The 23,868-nt window shown below is 44.0% G+C and overlaps 1 protein-coding gene and 1 long non-coding RNA gene across 3 annotated transcripts in view; one reads left to right on the forward strand and one right to left on the reverse strand.

Moving 5' to 3' along the window:
* LOC112229969 (RNA-binding motif, single-stranded-interacting protein 3-like) overlaps positions 1–23,868 on the forward strand; it is a 216,824-nt gene that overhangs the window by 15,860 nt on the left and 177,096 nt on the right. The window lies entirely within an intron of this gene.
* On the reverse strand, positions 14,268–16,019 carry LOC112229971. The gene is made up of 3 exons (XR_002950242.2): positions 15,741–16,019; positions 15,523–15,645; positions 14,268–15,153 (listed from the first exon to the last, which is right to left on the reverse strand). It is a non-coding gene; the product is annotated as an uncharacterized LOC112229971 (long non-coding RNA).

Genomic DNA, 23,868 nt, shown 5'->3' on the forward strand with positions numbered 1-23,868 from the left:
CCGTTTCGAGAGCGGATCGTCTGCCGTTCTGTTTGGGCTGGGTTCGCCGTTTTACAGCCGGAGGTCGCTGCAGCAGGAGGCCCTCTATCTGCCCTTGTAGGGGCATGGACTCCCTTCGCTTCTAGTCCCAGGGCTTGTCTGCAGCATCAGCGCTGCACATCTGTCTATCCCATCCACGTGTGTAGAGGAGGCCCATGCCGTTATACCGAGCAATTACTGCCATGATTGGTGGAAGAGGGAGGTCCTTTAAAGGCTGTCTAACGGGGCGGGGGGGGTTTATCTAGCGGATCACTGGCGTTGTCGTGTCATTACCGTAGCGATGGCCCGGGGGGGGCCCTCGTTTGCAGCAAGAGGGCTGAGGCAACCCCCGACGTGTGAGTGCGGGTCAGCCAAGGTCAACACACCACAGAGTCCGATGCAGCGCCTACAGACATGCATACATAAGAATGTATTGAGATGTGTATGGCGAAAACGAATGGAGTACACACACACAAGAATAGTTTGTGAGAGAAAACATCATTTTATGTATGTACAGAAATGCACGTACACGCACTCTTCACATATAAATGAATACTGTGACACACTTCAATCGTGCAAAATCCATACTCATACATGCACATGGCTTGCATCCCAAATGGCACCCAGTTCTCTACACTATATAGTACACTACTTATGAACCGTGCTCTGGGCAAAAGAAGTGCACTATATAAGGAATAGGGTACCGTTTGGGACACACCCATATGGTGCGTACATACGTCCATAGCATGGTAATACACATAAACATACACACTCAACTTTTGAAGAAATTAAAACTGGCAGGACTTGCATTGAAAAGGAGGGGGGAAACGGTGCTGCGTTGTGAGAGAGAGTGGGAGCACTGCATAGTGCATTGAGTTCACTGAGCAGAGTGGCACACAATCAGGCTTACACGCACGCACGCACAGACACACACACAGACACACTGCACATGCACGCACTTACACAAACACACACACACACGACACGCACAAGCACACACACAGCCAGACAAACATACACAAACACAGACACACACACACACTTCTAAAGAGTCAGGCCGGAGGAGTGGGCCCTGGGAAATGTTCTGTGAAGCGCAAGCTGGAATCTGCACTGGGGAAACCTGATAGCCTGTGTCTGTGCCAAATGCATGAGGTCACCCTGACTGGCCTACCTGCCTTGCAGCCTCCTCACGTGCCCTGCACATTCTTACATCTCCCCCTCACGCCTAGTGCTCACAACACCATACAGCAGCACTATGCATACAGTGCATACGTAAAGTATTCAGACCCTTTCACCTATTCCACATTTTGTTACATTACAGCCGTATTCTAAAACAACGAAACATGTCATCAATCTACACGCAATACCCCATAATGAAAGGTTTTTGAAATGTTTGCTCATTTATATATATATAAACTTTTACATAAGTTTTCAGTTACATAAGTTGGCAGCGATTACACCCTAGTCTTCTTGGGTATGACACTACAAGCTTGGCACACCTGTATTTGGGGAGTTTCTCCCATTCTTCTCTGCAGATTCTCTCAAACTCTGTCAGGTTGGATGAGGAGCGTCGCTGCACAGCTATTTTCAGGTCTCTCCAGAGATGTTCGATCGGGTTCAAGTCCAGGCTCTGTCTGGGCCACTCAAGGACATTCAGAGACTTGTCCCAAAGCCACTCATGCGTTGTCTTGGCTGTGTGTTTAGGGTCTTTGTCCTGTTGGAAGGTGTACCTTCACCCCAGTCTGAGGTCCTGAGTGCTCTGGAGCAGGTTTTCATCAAGGATCTCTCTGTACTTCGCTCTGTTCACCTTTCCCTTTATCCTGACTAGTTTCCCAGTCCTTGTCGCTGAAAAACATCCCCACAGCACGATGCTGCCACCACCATGCTTCACCATAGGGATGGTGAGCGGAGCCTGGTTTCCTCCAGACGTGACGCTTGGCATTCAGGCCAAAGAGTTCAATCTGCGTTTCATCAGACCAGAGAATCTTGTTTCTCATGGTCTGAGAGTCTTTAGGTGGCTTTTGGGAAACTCTAAGCGGGCTGTCATGTGCCTTTTACTAAAGAGTGGCTTCCGTCTGGCCACTCTACCATAACGGCCTGATTGGTGGAGTACTGCAGAGATGGTTGTCCTTCTGGAAGGTTCTCCCATCTCCACAGAGAAACTCTGGAGCTCTGTCAGAATGACCATCAAGTTATTGGTCTCCTTCCTGACCAAGGTCCTTCTCCCCTGATTGCTCAGTTTGGCCGGGCAGGCAGCTATAGGAAGAGTCTTGGTGGTTCCAAACTTCTTCCATTTAAGAATGATGGAGGCCACTGTGTTCTTGGGGACCTTCAATGCTGCAGAAATGTTTTGGTACCCTTCCCCAGATCTGTGCCTTGACACAATCCTGTCTCGGAGCTCTACGGACAATTCCTTCAACCTCATGGCTTGGTTTTTACTCTGCACCATGCACTGTCAACTGTGGGACCTTATATCCAAATCATGTCCAATCAATTGAATTTACCACAGGTGGACTCCTAGTTGTAGAAACCTCTCAAAGATGATCAATGGAAACAGGATGCACCTGAGCTCAATTTCGAGTCTCATAGCAAAGGGTCTGAATACTTATGTAAATAAGATATTTCTGTTTTATATTTTTTTTATACATTTGCAAAAATTTCTAAAAACCTGTTTTCTCTTTGTAATTATGGGGGTATTGTGTGTAGATTGATGAGGGAAATCTTTTTTTAAATTAAGTTTTAGAATAAGGATTTAATGTAACAAAATGTGGAAAAAGTCACGGGGTCTGAATGCTTTCTGAATGCACTGTAGATCTCCTATCTCCAACAACCCTTTGAACTAACCTCTCCAAGACACATACAACACTCAAAGCTCATACACTGGACTCTTTTCAACCCCAAAACATACACACAACAAAGCCCATAGCCACACACGCACACAAACACACACCCACGACTTTGTTCCCACCCCCACACTGCATGAAAATCACCTCTCTCTCTCTCTCTCTCTCTCTCTCTCTCCCACACATCTCATATTCTTCCCATATTACGTTGGAATGGACACGGATAATTGTCCTACCGTGATTTTGTTTCTGTTGGAGAGCAGCAGCGGTCTGTCTCCATGGTGTTTTGTACGGCAGTCAGTTTAGCATTCATTGTTGCCAGCTTGATAAATCTGTACGACGGCAGTTAGGACGACCGTGTGATGTTTCATTGTTCAAGAAGCACTGACAGAGAAAGTCATACTGTATTTGAGAGGGCTATTTGGAGCTCAATGCTCTATAGGAAACACCCGTGTGGATTATTGAACTGCACCATCATGGATGGCGTGCCATGGTTGCCAATAGGCTTTAGCTCATACATGTCTCTGCAATGTACGAGTGGATGCACTGTTTAACACAGACTATTTCCTGTTTGTTTTTTTAGTGTGCAGAATGCGTAACGACTGAGCGGACTTCAAACTGGTTGCATATGTTGGCTTTTGTTTCCCACTTGTAAGCATGAAATTAATTTGTAGTCTTAACTGCTGTTTCAGATGTTTTGAGGGCTACCCCGAATAACCTTATCCCAAGTATAAACTTTTTGGAAGTCACTCTAGGTTGAGCAGTGTTTAAATGAGGCTGTGGTTGCGGCTGTAGGCCTATCCTATACCGTGCACAGTTTACCCACACTGCAACTCACACATGCTCCCAAATACGCCACCACTGAAATTATATCAAGTCTAATACCCACCCTGTCTACCCTCCCTAAACATATCACTTTGCCCAGAAAATGAAAATGCTAAAAATCTAATAAAACACTAGGTAGTATATTTCAGGATGGCTTTCTTTCTGCCCTTGGCCATGCTTTCATTCAATAACTTAAGAGAGGGCATGATTGCTATGCAGTGTGCTGTAGTGCTTCTACTCATAACGAATTGACCTTATCGGATATTTTAGAGGGATATTTACTCATTTTTGCTTAAGCCTGCCTATCATAACTTTGGGCATTGCTTCTAATTTTGAGAGCCGGCAAAAACAAACCTCTTGAGTTCAACAGAGGACCACCTGGCTTGACTTTATATTCCCTATTAACTAGGGCTGTCCAAGACAAAAGAAAATCTTTGTTGACCGAAAGTCGTTTGTTCTTTCGACCAATCGATTGACTTTTAAATGTGTATTTTTCTATATATAGACACACCCTATGTGTTTCAATCAAATCAAGTATATGCATTGAGCTTGTCTGATACTTTAAGTGCACTGTTTGATGAAATAAGACACAAATGACTGAAGAGGGAGCCAGAAATCAAGATAACCAGAAGAAGAAAAAACTTTAACTTAAGAGAGCTGGAAAGATTTTTCAGATAAATTGAGGAACTATTGTAATTTTCAATGGATGTAAAAACAGCTTTTTGAGCTGAAGAAAACATTACTTTGTGATGCTCCACAGCTCATTAGTGGGGGTGTGTTAAGCCAATCCGAAATACTATCAGATCCTCAATTGGGCACATTTATATGCCTACATTTGCGCGCAGGCCAGGTAGCCTATAGGCCTACTTCTATGTGTAATGAGGTGTGCGTCTTTATTGAACATTGACAGGAGCGCTCCAAATTAAAGATTATGATTAAATTGACAACATTTTGAAAAACAGACGCCTCACAAGTCCTCAACAGGCAACTTCATTAAATAGTACCCGCAAAACACCAGTCTCAACGTCAACAGTGAAGAGGTAACTCTGGGATACTGGCCTTCTAGGCAGAGTTCCTCTGTCCAGTGTCTGTGTTCTTTTGCTCATCTTAATCTTTTCTTTTTATTGGCCAGTCTGAGATGTGGCTTTTTCTTTTCAACTCTGCCTAGAAGGCCAGCGTCCCAGAGTCACCTCTTCACTGTTGACATTGAGACTGGTGTTTTGCAGGTACTATTTAATGAACTGCCCGTTGAGGACTTGTGAGGCATCTGTTTCTCAAACTAGACACTCTAATGTACTTTTCCTCTTGCTCAGTTGTGCACCGGGGCCTTCCACTCCTCTTTCTATGCTGTTAGAGCCGTTGCTCTGTGAAGGGGGTAATATACAGCATTGTACGAGATCTTCAGTTTCTTCGCAATCAATTTCTCGCATGGAATAGCCTTCATTTCTCAGATCAAGAATAGACTGACGAGTTTCAGAAGAAAGTTCTTTGTTTCTGGCCATTTTGAGCCTGTAATCGAACCCACAAATGCTGATGCTCCGGATACTCAACTAGTCTAAAGAAGGACAGTTTTATTGTTCTTTAATCAGAACAACAGTTTTCAGCTTTGCTAACATCATTGTAAAAGGGTTTTCTAATGGTCAATTAGCCTTTTAAAACGATAAACCTTCGGATTAGTTAACACAACGTGCCATTGGAACACAAAAGTGATGGTTGCTGATAATGGGCCTCTGTACCCCTATGTAGAAATTCCATAAAAAATCTGCCGTTTCCAGCTACAATAGTCATTTACAACACTAACTATGTCTACACTGTATTTCTGATCAATTTGATGTTATTTTTATGGACAAAAAATGTGCTTTTCTTTAAAAAACAAGGACATTCCTAAGTGACCCCAAACTTTTGAATGGTAGTGTTTATATATACATATATTTTCTAATCTTCGACCGAAACAAAATCTCGGTCGACCAACAGCCTATCGACCAAACAATTGCCCAGTCGACTAATTGGGGTCAGCCCTATTGACACACAATGCAAGTACAACTTTATTAACTTGAATTGTTGACAGTTGTCAGTTGCTAAGATAGTCCACCTAATAAATTGGCCTTAAAGATATCGATTTGTTTTGGAAGCTTACATGAGACCCAGGATACAGTGGTTAGAGACTTCTCCCTGTACATTTACAAAAAATGCATCTGACAGACTGTCAAAAGGTATCTGTTATGCCAATAGTTCACGCATCAATAGCACTAGATGAAACACCACATGCTGCATTGTAATGATTCCAGTTGAGCAATTCATTGTCATCAGCTGTATCCGTTTTCTTCTTCCTCTCCTTAGCATTGGGCGTTTGTTTGGGAAGCTAATGGTGAAAGTCAACGCTCGCTTGCCGCGCTGTTTTAGCTGCGACCCTTATAAATTGGGGAGTGACCCTGGTGTTGTGTCAATGAGGTGCAGGAGGAGTCCAATCTGTGATATTGTGTGTTTTAGTAGCACTCTTTGATAACTATTGGCCCCCCAAAAGAGCCTCTCATTCCCCTAATAAAACCTGATTTGTTTTCGCCCGCAGTGACCCTGGTTAGAAAGCTTGGGCTCGCTGGCAGCATCACATCACGTTGAATCGGATCAGACATCTTGGTCCCCAACCTTTAGATTTGAGCAGGGGAAAGAGAAAATGCATGATTTCTCCTCTAAACAATCTCTAAACAATTTGACTTGTAAAGAAATCATTATCTGCAGGGCTACAATAATCAATTAGAATGTGATACATTGAATGCAGCGCAATCACTCCAACTCATCTGGATTCAGATTCCCATCCACCGACTTGCTATGCTGTCATCCAGCAATGTCTAACGTCTCTCCCATGGTTTTGAATAGCATTTTCTTTTCTTTTTCAATTACAAGCTGGGGGAGAAAGGAATCGATGGGAACAGACAAATTACATACTTAAGGCATTTTGAGCAAGGCTGAAATCACACTGAGCATCATGGGCTGGATGGTTAATGAGTCAGTCAGAGTAACGCTCTTCATTTTGCTATTTGTTTCCTCTCCATTTGGCCTCCGTTTGCGGTAACTATCTGGAACTCAGTGTCATAGGCATAGCTGTCTACACCACACCAAGACATATTAAGTCTGTTTTAAACGCAGTACAGGGTGCGACTGCACCCGGTAATTCGATAAAAGCGAGTGCAGGGAGGGAGGGAGAGATGGAGTTCGGCTCGGCAGACGCACAATACGGCTGCAAGCGGATCGTCAGCGGCTCTCAAGGTGAAAAGCATCAGGTGAAGGTCTAGTCGTTTGCAATCCGGCAGGCGCTTAGATCTGCTACCCACGCACCTTGCTGCCTAAGCGCCTCAGAAAGCCACTCTGGGGATAACAAGCGGGGAAAAGCCAGAGAGGACTTAAACACACAGAAGGGTTTCTCATGGCTGAACTCAATTTGAGCTATTAGAGGGAGGAGGGAGGGAGGGTGGGGACGGAGGGAGGGAGGGAGGGAGCTTAGAGAGAAAGAGATGCAACACAGACAGAGTGGTTGTAGCACAGACATCGCTAAGTCAAAAGCTAGACATAGAGAGATTGAGTTAGGGGCCGAAGGAGACTGAGAGGGAGACTTTGAGAAATAGGCAGAAAAGAGTGATCAGGCACCGACGATCTGCTGAGAATCTGCTGAGAAGTTGTGTGTGCTTAGTCTGCCTCTACTTGCAAATCAAGATTTCCAAATGATTAGGGCCAATAGCGAAGGAGATTAGAAAAATAGCAGGGTGGATGAAGATGGGATTTTCTCAAGCAAAGATACTGTGATGCGGCTCCATGGTTACACAGTAAGAGGAGAGTGATAGTTAATAGAGGTTGCCTGCCCTAAGGGGCCCTGCCTGTGACTGACAGCACCAGCAGCATGATTTACACCCCCCTGAGATACCCAGGATGGATTGACACACACAAACACACACACAACACACACACACACACACTCGTGATCATGTGATTACTTGTGAGCCACCAAGCAGGAGGATCATGTTCAGTGATCTGGTCTTTGTTCACTCTCTCTCTCTGTCTCCCTCTCGCTAGCTCTCTCTCCTCTGCAAGGAGTGAGATGTGTTGTTAGGTGGAATTGGTGGTAAGCCCATTCACCTAACTGTACAACAGAGCAACGTGTAATTTTACAGATGTGAGTCGACACTATTTTGTCTCTAGTAGATTCTACACAGACCCACTGACTGACATAACACCAAACTCCAAAAGGAGGGCTGGAGAGTCCTGAGTGGTCCATCTCGTATTCTCAACGTGTGTGAAAGGAGCCCCGACCCAACCACAACCTTATACATCTTGTGTGCTGCTTCACGGTGCTGTTTCGATTTCAAGCGAGGCCTTTTATCTACAAGCTGAGTTTTCTTTTTGAAAAAAAGGCGTCTCAATTCTTCTCGGCTTCCCTGTAAAAAGCAACTGCCACTGAGCCTCGGTCCCCGCAGTGCTGAGAGGATTATAGCAGCCCACCAATTAGAGCCTGCCGATTCTTAAAGCCTATGAATTATTAAGAGCACCCATCGACAATGAGAAGTGGTGGAGGGCAAAAGCACACCGCCAAGGCACCTGAAAACCCGAGCTGTTAGCGGTTTGCCTGCTACAAAACCAGTATATCGACTAGTATCCAGGATTCTGTTATTGCTGCTTTCATTCCATCATATATTGGATTAATCTAGCATTGATTTATCAACGTTTCCATTTTGGAAGGGGTCGTTCCCTGGGTATGTTTTTGGGGTTCATAAATATACAGTCTCAGTGCCTTGGAGACCATGTAAGCGACTCACGTCGTTCCAGGATTTCTTTCCTGACTGGAGGTGAGGTAATGAGTCGTTGTGCATCCGAAGGGCATGCCGTTGGACGCCAGTGGCGCTTCACAGAGGGAAGCCTCCTCATAAACTCTGCGGTCCACGACTCCTCCAAGCTCCAGTGCCCGATACACGACCCTGAGATGGCCGCCGCCAAGGCCTGCCAATGTACCAGCTTTTAGGGGAACACCTCACTAATGTCCCCCGCTCCCACCATAAATATACCTCAGAGACGGTGCCAATGGGCCATAACTCTTGAGGAATGAAAATGGCCAAATGTTCCTCCTGGCCATTTTGAGCACTTGAGATGCATAGAGAGAAGAGGGGAATTTTTTTTTATTTTTCTGTGAGGCCCTGCCTCGGTGGATAACAGAGCTGTCATTATGCACAAATAATTGGATGCGTTACCCTTTTTCTTATTTCCACCAGTGACTGTCTAATGTGGCGGGGTTGTCGAATAAGTCCGTGAGTGAGAGAGCTCATGAAACTGATTACTTATGTGAATGACTGTTCTTTACCGGGAATTTAAATCCTTTAAGGCAGCTAAGTGTGGAAGTGGGGTGGGGAGAGATATGTGGCATTGTGGCGCAGGGCTTTTAAGAGTTTTCTGATTAGGTTATTTATTGTTTGGTTGCAAGGAATGAAGGAAATGAATGCTGGACTGTCTCTCTTGCCACGAAGAGAAAAAATGACTGGCTCTCAGTTTGGTCATATACATTAGTTCGGTCCTTTTCTTTTGTCACCAGAATAGCTCAAATTCCCTTTATCTGACATGACATTCGGTGTTCCCAATTTGAAATGAACACGACCCAAAATGGTTCAGTGTGCACACGAAAACAGAGTTTGTCTCGTTACCGCCCATCCCCATGCCTCTGTCCATCTCTACATCATCACACACTGATTTGACCCACAAGTCAGTTTGGTAAACGCCAGTCTGTACGCAGACTTTTGAATGTTCGCATGAAACTCCGTCGCCAATTCGATGGAAACCTAGCTAATGATTAACAGGTGTCTTATTTGTCACAGGTTTTCTCTCGCTTGCTCATTATTTTTCCACTTAGGACATTTATAACATTAGTGATTCCCACAAGACAGTACACACAGCTGTCTATGCAGTGTTCCAGCAGAAATAAGATGGGTTTTATACCATGGGAAGAATTCAAAGATATGCTGTCATGATGTAAGGATGTGATCAAGGCCACACACATTCAGTTTTATATCTGTTATTGGATTAATACATCATAATAATCAGGGGTGAAAGTGGATTTAATTTCTTCCCGGTACGGGACCTCCTGGGTGTGCCTGCGAGTGCACCCAAAAAATGCACGGGCAAGACAGAAAATTGGTACCCCTCCTTCCATCCCCACTAAACTAGAATAGTGTACAGCAGGGGTCGTCAATAGGTTTGGCCTTGGGCCAATTTTTTTCTCAGCTAATAGTCAGCAAAGCAGAACATATTAGCAGCCCAATTCATAGGCCTATGCTACAAATTAAGCACAACTTTTTTTTAACACATCTGCTTAGTAGGCTATATAATCAGTTCACTGTCAATAACATATCCCAATATTTTCAATCTGATTACACTGATAAAATAACCAATGTCTCTGTTAAATCATTTTTTAATGTTTATTTGTGCATTGATTGGGGGGAAAAAACAGCTTGCAGCCAAGAGAAGATTTTGCTGTGAAAAAGTCTCAAAAGAAAGGTGGATAGTGAAAATAAATTTTTCCGGGAAGAAGGGACAGAGAATTTCTTATTCTTATCATATTTCTCCAATGTCAAACCAGAGTGTCTTGTTTGCAACAAAACGGTTGCTGTTTGCAAATAATGTAACATTAGACATCCATATGAATCTAAGCATGGCACTTTCAAAAGTTACCTCTCCTCCCAGACAGAGGCCAGACCAACGCAAAAAAATGTACGCTTCAACTGCTTTCCACTCGTCCATTGTTTAAACCCATGCAGCTTTTAGGGAAGCACTTCTGTTGTTGGCTTAAGCATCTCCTATTTTCAGAAAGGGAAAAGCAAAGTCAATGTTCTGCCTCCTCGGAAATATCGAAGGCCGTAGCTCAGCCTCAGAACGTCAAATACATAAATCAAGTTAAGTTAAGAGTGAACAGTATTGTGATAGAATGCTTTATTTGATCTGGATACCTTTTTATATATTTATTTCAAAATAGAAAGCTAACAGTAGGTATCCTTTTTTACCCTTTCCTTTAAAAAAGGGTATGTCATACCCTCATTCAATTTGAGCCCTGGTTTTAACACACCCTTCCCAAACACGGCGCCATTTAAGGAGTGCATGGTGACAGTATTGGACGATTTGGCTATACTGACAAATCTATGGATAGCGTAACTGTGTCGGTCAAACGGGTTGAATAGGAAGACATCGGCTCCAAGAAAGCCCTCTTGTTGTTAGTGAAGTCAAATTCAAATGAAGACGACTGTTGAAATGAATTTCTTTCAGCACCACTTGCTGTCCACCTCTTTCTCATTACGCCACAGCCACTCCAAAGCTGATGACTGCCTGCTTGCCTTTCTAGTTGACCTGCACTCTCTCTCCTCGTTAATGATTGAAAAAGGGTCTAATACATTTGGTCACCAGCCTATGCGCTACAGAAAAAACACATAGGCTTAGAAAACAAAAACAAGTGCTATCTAGAACCTAAAATGGTTCTTCGGCTGTCCCCATAGGAGAACCCTTTGAAGAACCCTTTTTGGTTCCAGGTAAAAATCCCTTTTTGGGGTCCAAGAAGGAACCCAAAACCCAACTTGAAACCCAAAATGGTTCTACCTGAAACGAAAAAGGGTTCTACCTGGAACTTCTTCTATGTGAACAGAACCCTTTTTTTTCTAAGACTGTACTCCTTCTACCGTAGATTACATTATTTATGTTTCATGAATTCGATGCAGCATTGGTGGAGCACCGCAGTGCTGCGTCTCTCCGACAGTACCCTGGAGAGGCGGGCTGGGCATGGAAAAGCTCAATATTTAGCGCTCCTGCCTCTAGCAAAGAGGGCGCTGCTTATCACGGGACAGCATCGGTGCTGAACCCTCATGCCATTGGGTGAGAGAAGTATGTTGTTTTTTTGGGGCAGAATAATGTGAGGTGTTATGGGTCGTTGGAGGTGCGTCTTTGTCAGGTTAGTTTGGAAAATGGGCCACCATCCACTTGCAACATATTCCCAGCCACCAAACAGTGGTGAATAGAGAGAGACATCTGTGACACAAAACACCACAAAGTCTAATGACATTTGGCGACTGTCATTTGGGTCTCCACTGCTGTCCTCGTGCGTCCTCGGTGTCGGCCTCTCATCTCTGCCTTGGCAAAAGGTCTGTGTTCTCATCGAACCACATCTCATTTTGGAGCGTATGGCGATACCAACCCGTTTTCAAGTCCATTCGCTCATTTGTCATGCCTCTGACATGCGGTAATGATAAATAATGGTGTAATAGCCTACAGTTTTGACATTTTGTTTTCATTATTGTGACAGGCACATATTTTACCGGTAAAACGCCACCTTACTTTCACCCCTGATAATAATATAATGACTAAAATGTCAAATCTAAAAATACAGTGGCAAGAAAAAGTATGTGAACCCTTTGGAATTACCTGGATTTCTGCATAAATTGATTTGTTCTTCATCTATGTCACAACAATAGACAAACACAGTGTGCTTAAACTAATAACATACAAATTATTGTATGTTTCTTGTCTATATTGAATACATCATTTAAACATTCACAGTGTAGGTTGGGAAAAGTATGTGAACCCCTAGGCTAATGTCTTCTCCGAAAGCTAATTGGAGTCAGGAGTCAGCTAACCTGGAGTCCAATCAATGAGACGAGATTGGAGATGTTGGTTAGAGCTGCCCTGCCCAATAAAAAAACACTGACAAAAATTGAGTTTTCTATTCACAAGAAGCATTGCCTGATCAAATCAAATTGTATCAGTCGCTTACACATTGTAACGATCGTCGTTGGAATGAGACCAAAGTGGAAATTGTTCATATTTAAAGTTCACAAAAAACACTCAAACAAAATGACAAAAAGAGCACAGTTCTGTCAGGGAAACAACCTAAACAGAAAACAATCACCCACAACTAAAATGGGGAAAGCAGGCTACCTAAGTATGATTCTCAATCAGACAACGATCGACAGCTGCCTCTGATTGAGAACCATACCAGGCCGAACACAGAAATACAACAAAGAAAAAAGAGCATAGACTACCCACCCCAACTCACGCCCTGACCAACTTAACACAAAGACAAAATAAAGGAACTAAGGTCAGAACATGACGCACATATTTAGCTGATGTTATTGCGGCTGTAGCGAAATGCTTGTGTTCCATGCATTGCTTGATGTGAACCATGCCTCGAACAAAAGAGATCTCAGAAGAACTAAGATTAAGAATAGTTGACTTGCATGAAGCTGGAAATACAAACAATGTAGCTATTCCCTCCGCAAGGCAATCAAACAAGCTAAGCGTCAATAGAGACAACGTAGAGTCGCAATTCAACGGCTCAAACACCAGACGTATGTGGCAGGGTCTACAGTCAATCACAGATTACAAAAAGAAAACCAGCCCCGTCACGGACCACCTCTTGCTCCCAGACAAATTAAACACATTTTGCTCACTTTGAGGACAATACAGTGCCACTAACACAGCCCACTACCAAAACCTGTGGACTCTCCTTCACTTTGGCCAACGTGAGTAAAACATTTAAAAGTGTTAACCCTCGCAAGGCTGCCGGCCCAGATGGCATCCCTAGACGCGTCCTCAAGGCATGCGCAGACCAGCTGGCTGGTGTGTTTACGGACATATTCAATCAATCCTTATCCCAGTCTGCTGTTCCCACAAGCTTCAAGGGGGCCAACATTGTTCCTGTTCCCAAGAAAGCTAAGGTAACTGAGCTAAATTACTTTCGCCCTATAGGAAACAACATTACCACCCCGCTGATCCTCAACACTGGGGCCCCACAAGGGTGCGTTCTCAGCCTTCTCCTGTACTCCCTGTTCACCCACGACTAAGTGGCCATGCAAGCCTCCAACTCAATCATCAAGTTTGCAGACGACACTACAGTGGTAGGCTTGATTACCAACAATGACGAGACGGCCTACAGGGAGGAGGTAAGAGCCCTCGGAGTGTGGTGTCAGGAAAACAACCTCGCACTCAACTTCGACAAAACAAAGGAGATGATTGTGGACTTCAGAAAACAGCAGAGGGAGCACCCCCCTATCCACATCCACGGGACAGTAGTGGAGAAGGTTGAAAGTTCCTTGGCGTACACATCACGGACAAACTGAAATGGTCCACCCACACAGACAGCGGGGTGAAGAAGGCGCAGCAGCTCCTTTTCAACCTCAGGAGGCTGAAGAAATTTGGCTTGTCACCAAAAGCACTCACAAACTTTTACAGATGCACATTCGAGCGCATCCAGTCGGGCTGTATCACTGCCTGGTACAGCAACTGCTCCGCCCACAACCGTAAGGCTCTCCAGAGGGTAGTGAGGTCTGCACAACCTGCCCTTCAGGACACCTACAGCACCCGATGTCACAGGAAGACCAAAAAGATCATCAAGGACAACAACCACCCGAGCCACTGCCTGTTCACCCCGCTATCATCCAGAAGGCGAGGTCAGTACAGCTGCATCAAAGCTGGGACCAGGAGCCTGAAAAACAGCTTCTATCTCAAGGCCATCAGACTGTTAAACATCCATCACTAACATTGAGTGGCTGCTGCCAACATACTGACTCAAATCTCTAGCCACTTTAACAATAAAACATTGGATGTACTATATGTATTACAAGTTACTTTAAACAATGCCACTTTGCACTAACATCTGCTAACCATGTGTATGTGACAAATACAATTTGATTTAAAGACATGAACACGTATAATTGTTTGTGTGTTAGTTTAAGCAGATTGCGTTTGTCTATTGTTGTTACTTAGATGAAGATTAGATCAAATGTTAGGTCCCAATTTATGTAGAAATCCAGGTAATTCCAAAGGTTTCACATACTTTTTCTTGCCACTGAATATGCCATTTTAGCAGCCGCTTTTATCCAAAGCGACTTAGTCATTCATGCATACGTGTTAATCTGGGTGAAGGATATGTTGTTGTGGGTACTAGACACATTCGCATCAAGCACAGTCAGAACTCTTGTGGACTAATGGAATAGGTCATTTAATGCTAGGACTAACAGGGACATAGCAGTAATACGTGACTAGCAGCACGGTTAGATATGGCTGCAGTTCTGTGCTCTCAGAAAGTCGTGTCGACTATCCCAATGCTCGCCTCCTGCGTCTGCCGGCTGCTTCCTGTGGTATCCCTCTCCTCCGACTCGTATGCGTCGTACAGACATAAAACGCCGCATGGGCCGTATTGTCATGCTAATCGTCCGTCCCATGGTAGTTGACCGACCCGTCCGCCATTCCCTCCACAATGAGTCTCCTGTCTTGGGGATTTAGCGGGGGCCTGCCGCTGGCTGCCGTCAGCGCCAAGGATCTTCCTGTTCATGTGGTAATCTGTGTGGTAGGACAATGGGCGGATCGCAGTTCCCTCAGAGGCTGGCCCGACACATTCACACAGAGAATGGAGGGCCAACGGCGCACAACAATAGCGCGCGACTATCGTCTGAGGGAAAGAGTCCATTGGAGGGTAAATAAATAGTTTAGAAAACACTTTAGCAAATACAATAGACAAGACCACCGGAGCTGAATTCATCTTTTATCTCTCCCCATAACTTGCCATGGTTTGTGAAACTCTGTAGGTCGGCAATACAAATGGATAAACAGAAACTGCAAATTTGTGAAATCTGGAATAGTTTTTATAATTTTTCACTGGCGGAAGTTTCTCCCCCTAGAAAATTAATCTAGAGCTCATCATATAAGCTTTTGCATGTGTAATGCAGCCCATATTGTAGCTAGATTTGAATAGGTTTTTATATATAACAGACAAAAAAAGTAAAAATTACATGAGAAAACTATTTTAAAAAATACATACCTACTGTTGTCACAGACTCTTGTCAGAGTGACATTTTCCACTCCAAAAAAACATACGCCCGATCCCTGACCATTGCCTTGTTTTGCACCCAGTAAACTCTTCCCCAGTGAAGGCATGGCAGACCTGAGTCATTGCGGTAGGGAGGAAACATTACAACGTTACACTCTCATATTCCACAGCGCTGGTGACTTATCTCATGAATAAATCACACCACCTACCAAGGGCTGGACAAACACTGTAATTCTCCCCCATTGGCAGGGTTCCCCATCACTAGCCTATAGCATTGATGTACAACAGCACTGCGCTTTCTCTCTCTCTCTCTCTCTCTCTCTCTCTCTCTCTCTCTCTCTCTTACACTATATGTCTCTTACTCTGTCTCTTTGTTTCTTTTATTTCACACTTTCTTCTTTTTCGCTGGCTGCCCAGTATGGCTCATGTTATTAAAGCACAAATTGCTCGAAACCCACACCGATTTGAACTCCACTTGGGAGAGCTGGGAAAAAGCTCAGAACGTTCCTCTTTTTCCAGTAAGTCATGGGGATAGATGGCATAGATTCCTGCCCAGGGATGTCTAACACTCTTTCCCCTAACTTACTGGGAGAGTCTTGTTTCAAGTTTCGCTAAGGGATGCCAATACAATAAACCCAGAACAGCACATGTCCAAACTTCTCTCGTGTGTCACTTTGTGCTATCTCTAAGCCAACCATTGCGTCAGAATGATGGATTCTTCTGTGAATGTCAACAATAGCTTTACTAAGATGCACAAACTAGTTTTTCTTCTTCATCAACATACTATGTATATACTCAAAACCATTACAATAGGTTACGTATAGTATTGCTGTCCGCAATTTGGATATACACACAACATATCTCTACTGCCTATTCATGATGAAACCCTGCAGTTTGCTTAGTGTGTGAGGCGGTGGGATGGGATGTAGAGGGTTTGTGTTGAGTAATGCAGTATTCCACAGAGGAGAGCCTGTTGCTTAAGATGTTGGAATCTGGTACATCGTCTTCTTTGGCCTACTAAACTCTGCTTACAACACTGCATCAGCTCCCCGATGGCACTTAACAGGGAAGAGGAGGAGGAGGAGGGGTTTGAGGATGGAGAGGGGGAGGAGGAGGAGGGGGAGGAATGAGGGAGAAGGAGGGAAGATGATGGTTCCATGGTTCTTGAATACTGAGGCCTGAAGCGAAACAAGACCGTGACTAACACCAGCGCACTCCCATCTTCCTCCAGCTCTGTGTTACTCAACTATACATTCGATATGGTCTGCATTTTTTTGGGGGGCTAGTTGAGTTGAAACTACAGTTTGGGAACTACATACATGTTCAAGTAGTTTATTTGACATTTGCAGGCTTTGAAAAAGCATACATTTAGAATTGTTAGCGATGTCTCACAGGAGTCAATCTTGCCATTCAGCCCCCTTGAGGGCACCTTAGTCTGTTTTTGTGTAGGAGAGGAATTCATACCTTTTAGCAGACAGATCAATTCAAAACGTGTGCGTTCCTTTGAGAGGAATGCAACAAAATAGTCCATAAAAGACAATGAAACAGTCATTGTGTCCATGCTGGTTTGTCATCATTTGTGCAAATCTACCATAGCAGTGCCTGGCACTTGGTGCCAGCATCCAGTCTGGCTTTTGTCATTGATGCCTCATGGAATAGATTCCCTGGGGGCCTAAAGTGACATACCAGAGATGGTAGGGATGTTTTAGATGTTAAAAAGAAAGACGGCATATTCAAGACAGGTGTTGGGGATCCTGCATGCGTTCGTGTGTGTTAGGATGCACACAGACGCTTGTAGATCTGTACTACGCATGTGTGAGTGAGGCTGCCAGAGAAAAGCAGTGTTGCGGATCGGAATTCCTCCTCACTGGCACGTGGTGCCCTAATTAGAGAGGGGGGCTACACACGCACCAGACAGATAGAATGCGATAAAAGGGGCCTATCTATCTCGCTTTACACACCAGTATGCCTGGGCATGTACTGTTCTGTACACACAGAGAGAGGTGTGTATGTATGAACACTCACGCACGCAGGCAGACACAGATACGTACACACACACGCATGCACGCGCACACACACACACACACACACACACACACACACACACACACACACACACACAAACAACTTCCTCCTCACTGGCACGTGGTGCCCTAATTAGAGAGGGGGGCTACACACGCACCAGACAGATAGAATGCGATAAAAGGGGCCTATCTATCTCGCTTTACACACCAGTATGCCTGGGCATGTACTGTTCTGTACACACAGAGAGAGGTGTGTATGTATGAACACTCACGCACGCAGGCAGACACAGATACGTACACACACACGCATGCACGCGCACACACACACACACACACACACACACACACACACACACACACACACACACACACACACACAACTAGCTCTGTTGTGGATTGTACAGCCACTCACAGTCCCATAGCATAGGGGGTGTTTGGAATGCTTGATAAGGGCGTCGATCCGGCTCTAGCATAGTCTGTATATAGCCATCCCTAGTGCTACGAGGCAGACAGTACAGACATTACTCAAATTCAACTATATATACAACTGTACAGTAGATATGTGTGTCAGTGTATGTGTGTGGGTGACACAGTGTGTGTCTTTGTGGGTTTGCCTCCCCCATTGGTCAGTGGGCTGTAACTCTGGGACAGGACGGCGGTGGCCTTTGAGCTTCACCACCAGCTCTTGCGCCAATTACCCCCTTATTTATGAATTTGAGCACAGTTGACCTTCTGTAGGAGAGACTTAAATTTGTTTTGGCTGAAGAACGGCAGAACAAATGGTCTGTCGGGAGCGGAGCGGCCCCCTCTCCTCCCAGCCCTCCCTGCACATCAGCAGTAACTCTCCTCCACCCAGGCCCTGCTTCTTTGCCTGCAGCCAATGGAGCTAGATGGAACGGCAGCTATTCGTGCGCTGTGTATATCTGCTTATGTGAGCGGATGGATGTGTACGGCAGAGGAGATGTTGTACTTTAATGCATGACCTGCATTGGTCTATCACCTGGTAAGACGTGCTTGTGCACGTACGCGTGCTCAGGCGCACGAAAGTTGCGTATGTGTTTCGGATAGCACTGTGTGTGTGTGTGTGTCCTTTGTTTGACTGCAGCAGTGCAGGGAGGGTAGGGATGTTGCAGGCTCATGACTGGATTGGCAGACACATGTCTGAAAGTGAGGGAGGGGGAGAGAAGAAGAGGGAGTGAGGGCGAGAGATAGGTCACACAGGAGTGGGCCGTGCCCCCAACCTCGCCTCTGTTTGTGTTTGGGATTCCTGTGAGAAAACACAACTGACTCCTGAAGAATGCGCTCCCAATTAGAGAGAGAGAGAGAGAGAGAGAGAGGAAAGGAGAGCGAGTGAGCGAGAGAGAGGGGATACCCCTGCTCTCCCAGCAACACTGCAGCTCTACTTAACAGAATAAATCCCCATTCAATCTGCACAAAACTCCCCACCCCATTCAGTCTGCACACTGTGGATAATCGAACAGAGAGCTACCTACTTATCCTATCAGTCACAATATATAAAACGCAGCAGAGTGTACCCAAGCTACGGTAACCAGAAGTAAATTGAATAAACCAATTGAATAAATCCAACTGTTTCGTATAGAGTCCGTTTCAATTGGGTGTAATTGCGCAGGAATGAAAATAAAAATATCCATTATAAACCAGTAGCCAATTTGTTTTCTTATTGTGTTTGCGCTAGTATGATTGTGAGTGTTGTGACTGTTTCTTAAAAACAGGTTCAAGAGCTCGGGGAGAACTATAGTGGGGCAAAAAAGTATTTAGTCAGCCACCAATTGTGCAAGTTCTCCCACTTAAAAAGATGAGAGAGGCCTGTAATTTTCATCATAGGTACACTTCAACTATGACAAAATGAGAAAAAAAATCCAGAGAATCACATTGTAGGATTTTTAATGAATTTATTTGCAAATGATAGTGGAAAATAAGTATTTGGTCACCGACAAACAAGCAAGATTTCTGGCTCTCACAGACCTGTAACTTCTTCTTTAAGAGGCTCCTCTGTCCTCCACCTGTTACCTGTATTAATGGCACCTGTTTGAACTTGTTATCAGTATAAAAGACTCCTGTCCACAACCTAAAACAGTCACACTCCAAACTCCACTATGGCCAAGACCAAAGAGCTGTCAAAGGACACCAGAAACAAAATTGTAGACCTACACCAGGCTGGGAAGACTGAATCTGCAATAGGTAAGCAGCTTGGTTTGAAGAAATCAACTGTGGGAGCAATTATTAGGAAATGGAAGACATACAAACCACTGATAATCTCCCTCGATCTTGGGCTCCATGTAAGATCTCACCCCGTGGGGTCAAAATTATCACAAGAACGGTGAGCAAAAATCCCCGAACCACACGGGGGGACCTAGTGAATGACCTGCAGAGAGCTGGGACCAAAGTAACAAAGCCTACCATCAGTAACACACTACGCCGCCAGGGACTCAAATCCTGCAGTGCAAGATGTGTCCCCCTGCTTAAGCCAGTACATGTCCAGGCCCGTCTGAAGTTTGCTAGAGAGCATTTTGATGATCCAGAAGAAGATTGGGAGAATGGCATATGGTCAGATGAAACCAAAATATAACTTTTTGGTAAAAACTCAACTCGTCGTGTTTGGAGGACAAATGCTGAGTTGCATCCAAACAACACCATACCTACTGTGAAGCATGGGGGTGGAAACATCATGCTTTGGGGCTGTTTTTCTGCAAATGGCCCAGGACGACTGATCCGTGTAAAGGAAAGAATGAATGGGGCCATGTATCGTGAGATTTTGAGTGAAAACCTCCTTCCATCAGCAAGGGCATTGAAGATGAAACGTGGCTGGGTCTTTCAGCATGACAATGATCCCAAACACACCGCCCGGGCAACGAAGGAGTGGCTTCGTAAGAAGCATTTCAAGGTCCTGGAGTGGCCTAGCCAGTCTCCAGATCTCAACCCCATAGAAAATCTTTGGATGGAGTTGAAAGTCCGTGTTGCCCAGCAACATGCCCCAAAACATCACTGCTCTGCATGGAGGAATGGTCCAAAATACCAGCAACAGTGTGTGAAAACGTTGTGAAGACTTACAGAAAACATTTGACCTCTGTCATTGCCAACAAAGGGTATATAACAAAGTATTGAGATAAACTTTTGCTATTGACCAAATACTTATTTTCCACCATAATTTGCAAATAAATTCATAAAAAAATCCTACAATGTGATTCTCTGGATTTCTTTTTCTCATTTTGTCTGTCATAGTTGAAGTGTACCTATGATGAAAATTACAGGCCTCTCTCATCTTTTTAAGTGGGAGAACTTGCACAATTGGTGGCTGACTAAATACTTTTTTGCCCCACTGTATATAGCTTTGGGAGTTTTGGATATAGTTTTGGAGGCGATGGAATTCTGTGATCTTGTGTCTCGGCAGACTATCTCCTCCCACGCGGCCCAGCCGGCTGGAACTTAAATGATGACAAATCAACCCAAATATTTATGTCCGTCGAATTGTTATTTGGCTCAGGTCACGGCACTCGCCGCCTTTTTAGTTATCCCCATGAAACATTCGTGTTTTTTTTTTCACATTTCTAATAGTTTTCAACCACCAAGCTGTCGTAGTCACTCTCACTAACACGCCTCAGCCTTAAAATGTCACTTAAACACCAGTCGACTGTTAATGCCTGGTGCTATTGAGGTTTATGGTTGTCCAATGAGCTGTTTACATGTTGACAGTGTAAGAGTGATAATGTAATGTAGGTTCCATGAACGCCCTTTACTGTAAAATGCCTTGCTCCCCATTGCAATGTAGTCATGCACACCCTCTATCTTGTACTCATATACACATACTAAACAATGTACCCATATCATTTATACCATTTAAGTGCTTTTCATTATACAAGAATAATCTCAAAGTGCATAAAATAAAAGATGAACTAGAAAGAAATAGTCAAATAAATAAATTAAAATGATAATATAATGAACAGAAATGTTTAATAATATAATGATATCATGAAAGCAACAATCAAAGTCATTCTCAATCCTAACACACAATTTAACTTAGTTTGCTCTTGAATGCGGTGTCGCGAGACTGACGTGATAGCCATATGTTCATAGTGACAGAAAAACACTCGGTTACTGATCCAAATCTATTTTCTTACGCTAAGTCAGCTTTTCATAGCAACAGGAGTCGCCTCTACGTTAAAAACAAAACACGACACACAAACTGCATCTAACATGGACCCGAGTTTTGGGAAAACTCTGAGATAGACCAATCAGCATGTTTAAAAATAGCCTGGTCTCCTCTGTGGCTGGTGCTCGGGCTGCTCTGCTGCTCTGCTGTATCCTAGAGCCCAGCTCTCGCCTTTTGTTTTGTTTCTCTGGATGGAAGGCCCCCAGGCTAACCGGAAGTCCAGTGGGATTTTGGAAGGAGGCACTGTGTGACTTGTTCTCTCCCTCTCTTTGTTTTGGTCTATCGAGCTCTCGATTTTCACTCTCTATCGCAACCTCTCTCTTTTTCTCTCGCTCTCTGCCCCCCCCCATAGATATCTCTCTGTCTGCCTAGCCTCCTAATAGGAGACATTGGCTTTAGCATCTGTCCTTAGGGCAGTGGGAGATTAGTTCCTCCTCACTCCTCTGGCTATGGGTTTACCGTGGGATAGAGAGACAAAGGAAGTGGATGGGACGACACACTGTATCTTTCTGCTTGAAGACACAGTGGTTTAAGAACACGTGTTTACGGTCTGGCTTTTCCGTCACCCTTCGTGTATTGGGGTTTTGGGTTAGGCAGTCATACTGTATACTTGCTGTACAGATACTGTCTGCATACATGATCATTCAGCTTGTCTTGTGAGTCATAACTGAGATTTGCGGCACACATTTTTAATAGGGCTGGGAATTGCCAGGGACCTCACAATACGATATTATCACGACACTTAGCTGCCAATACAATATGTATTGTGATCCCCCATCCCCCCCCCCCGCCGTCACAACAAATGAATTGCTTATTTTTTTGTAGTGTAGCTGAGCCTTAACAGTTATGCTTATCACAAGCACACATACAAACAAACATACAGTACCTTCAGAAAGTGTTCATACCCCTTGACTTATTCCACATTTGGTTGTGTTACAGCCTGAATTCAAAATGGATTAAATAGATCATTTTCCTCACTCATCTACACACAACACCCCATAATCACAAAGTGAATACGTCTTTAGAAATTTTTGCTAATTTATTCAAAATGAAACACATAAATATACATAATTATTCACACCCCTGAGTCAGTATATGTTAGAATCAACTTTGCCAGTGATTACAGCCATGTGTCTTTCTGGGTAATATTTGCCCATTATATTATTTGTTTAATTCTTCGAGTTTTGTCAAATTAGTTGTTCAACATTGCAAGACAAGCATATTAATTCTAAACTAACTCGGCCACTCATGAACTTTCACTGTCTTCTTGGTAAGCAACTTCAGTGTACATTTGACCTTTAGGTTTTAGGTTATTGTCCTGCTGAAAAGTTAATTAATCTTCTAGTGTCTGGTGAAAACCAGACTGAACCAGGTTTTCCTCTAGGATTTTGCCTGTGCATAGCTCCATTCCGTTTCTTTTTTATCCTGAAAAACTCCCCAGTTCCATAACGATTTCAAGCATACCCATAACATGATGCAGCCACCACAATACTTGAAAATTTTGAGAGTGGTACTCAGTAATGTGTTGTATTGGATTTGCCCCAAACGTAACACTTTTGGTCAAAATGTTAATTGCTTTGACACATTTTTTGCAGTATTACTTTAGTGCTTTATTGCAAACAGGATGCATGTTTTGGAATATTTTTATTCAGTACAGGCTTTCTTCTTTTCACTCTGTCAATTAGGTTAGAATTGTGGAGTAGCTACAATGTTGTTGATCTATCCTCAGTTTTCTCCTATCACAGTCATTAAACTAAAGTCACCTCTGGCCTCATTGTGAAACCCCTGAGCGGTTTCCTTCCTCTCCGGCAACTGAGTTAGGAAGGACACCTGTATCTTTGTAGTGACTGGGTGTATTGATACTCCATCCAGTGTAATTAACACTTCACCATGCTCAAAGGGATATTCAATGTCTGCATTTTTAAATGTTTTACCCATCTACCAATAGGTGCCCTTCTTTGTGAGGCATTGGAAAACCTCCCTGGTCTTTGTAGTTGAATCTGTGGGACCTTACAAACAGTTGTATGTGTGCAGTACAGAGATGAGGTAGTCATTTAAAAATCATGTTAAACACTATTATTGCACACAGAGAGTCCATGCAACTTATTATGTGACTCGTTAAGAACATTTTTACTCCTGAAC

Source organism: Oncorhynchus tshawytscha, linkage group LG31 (assembly GCF_018296145.1).
Source record: "Oncorhynchus tshawytscha isolate Ot180627B linkage group LG31, Otsh_v2.0, whole genome shotgun sequence".
Taxonomy (NCBI): Eukaryota; Metazoa; Chordata; class Actinopteri; order Salmoniformes; family Salmonidae; genus Oncorhynchus; species Oncorhynchus tshawytscha.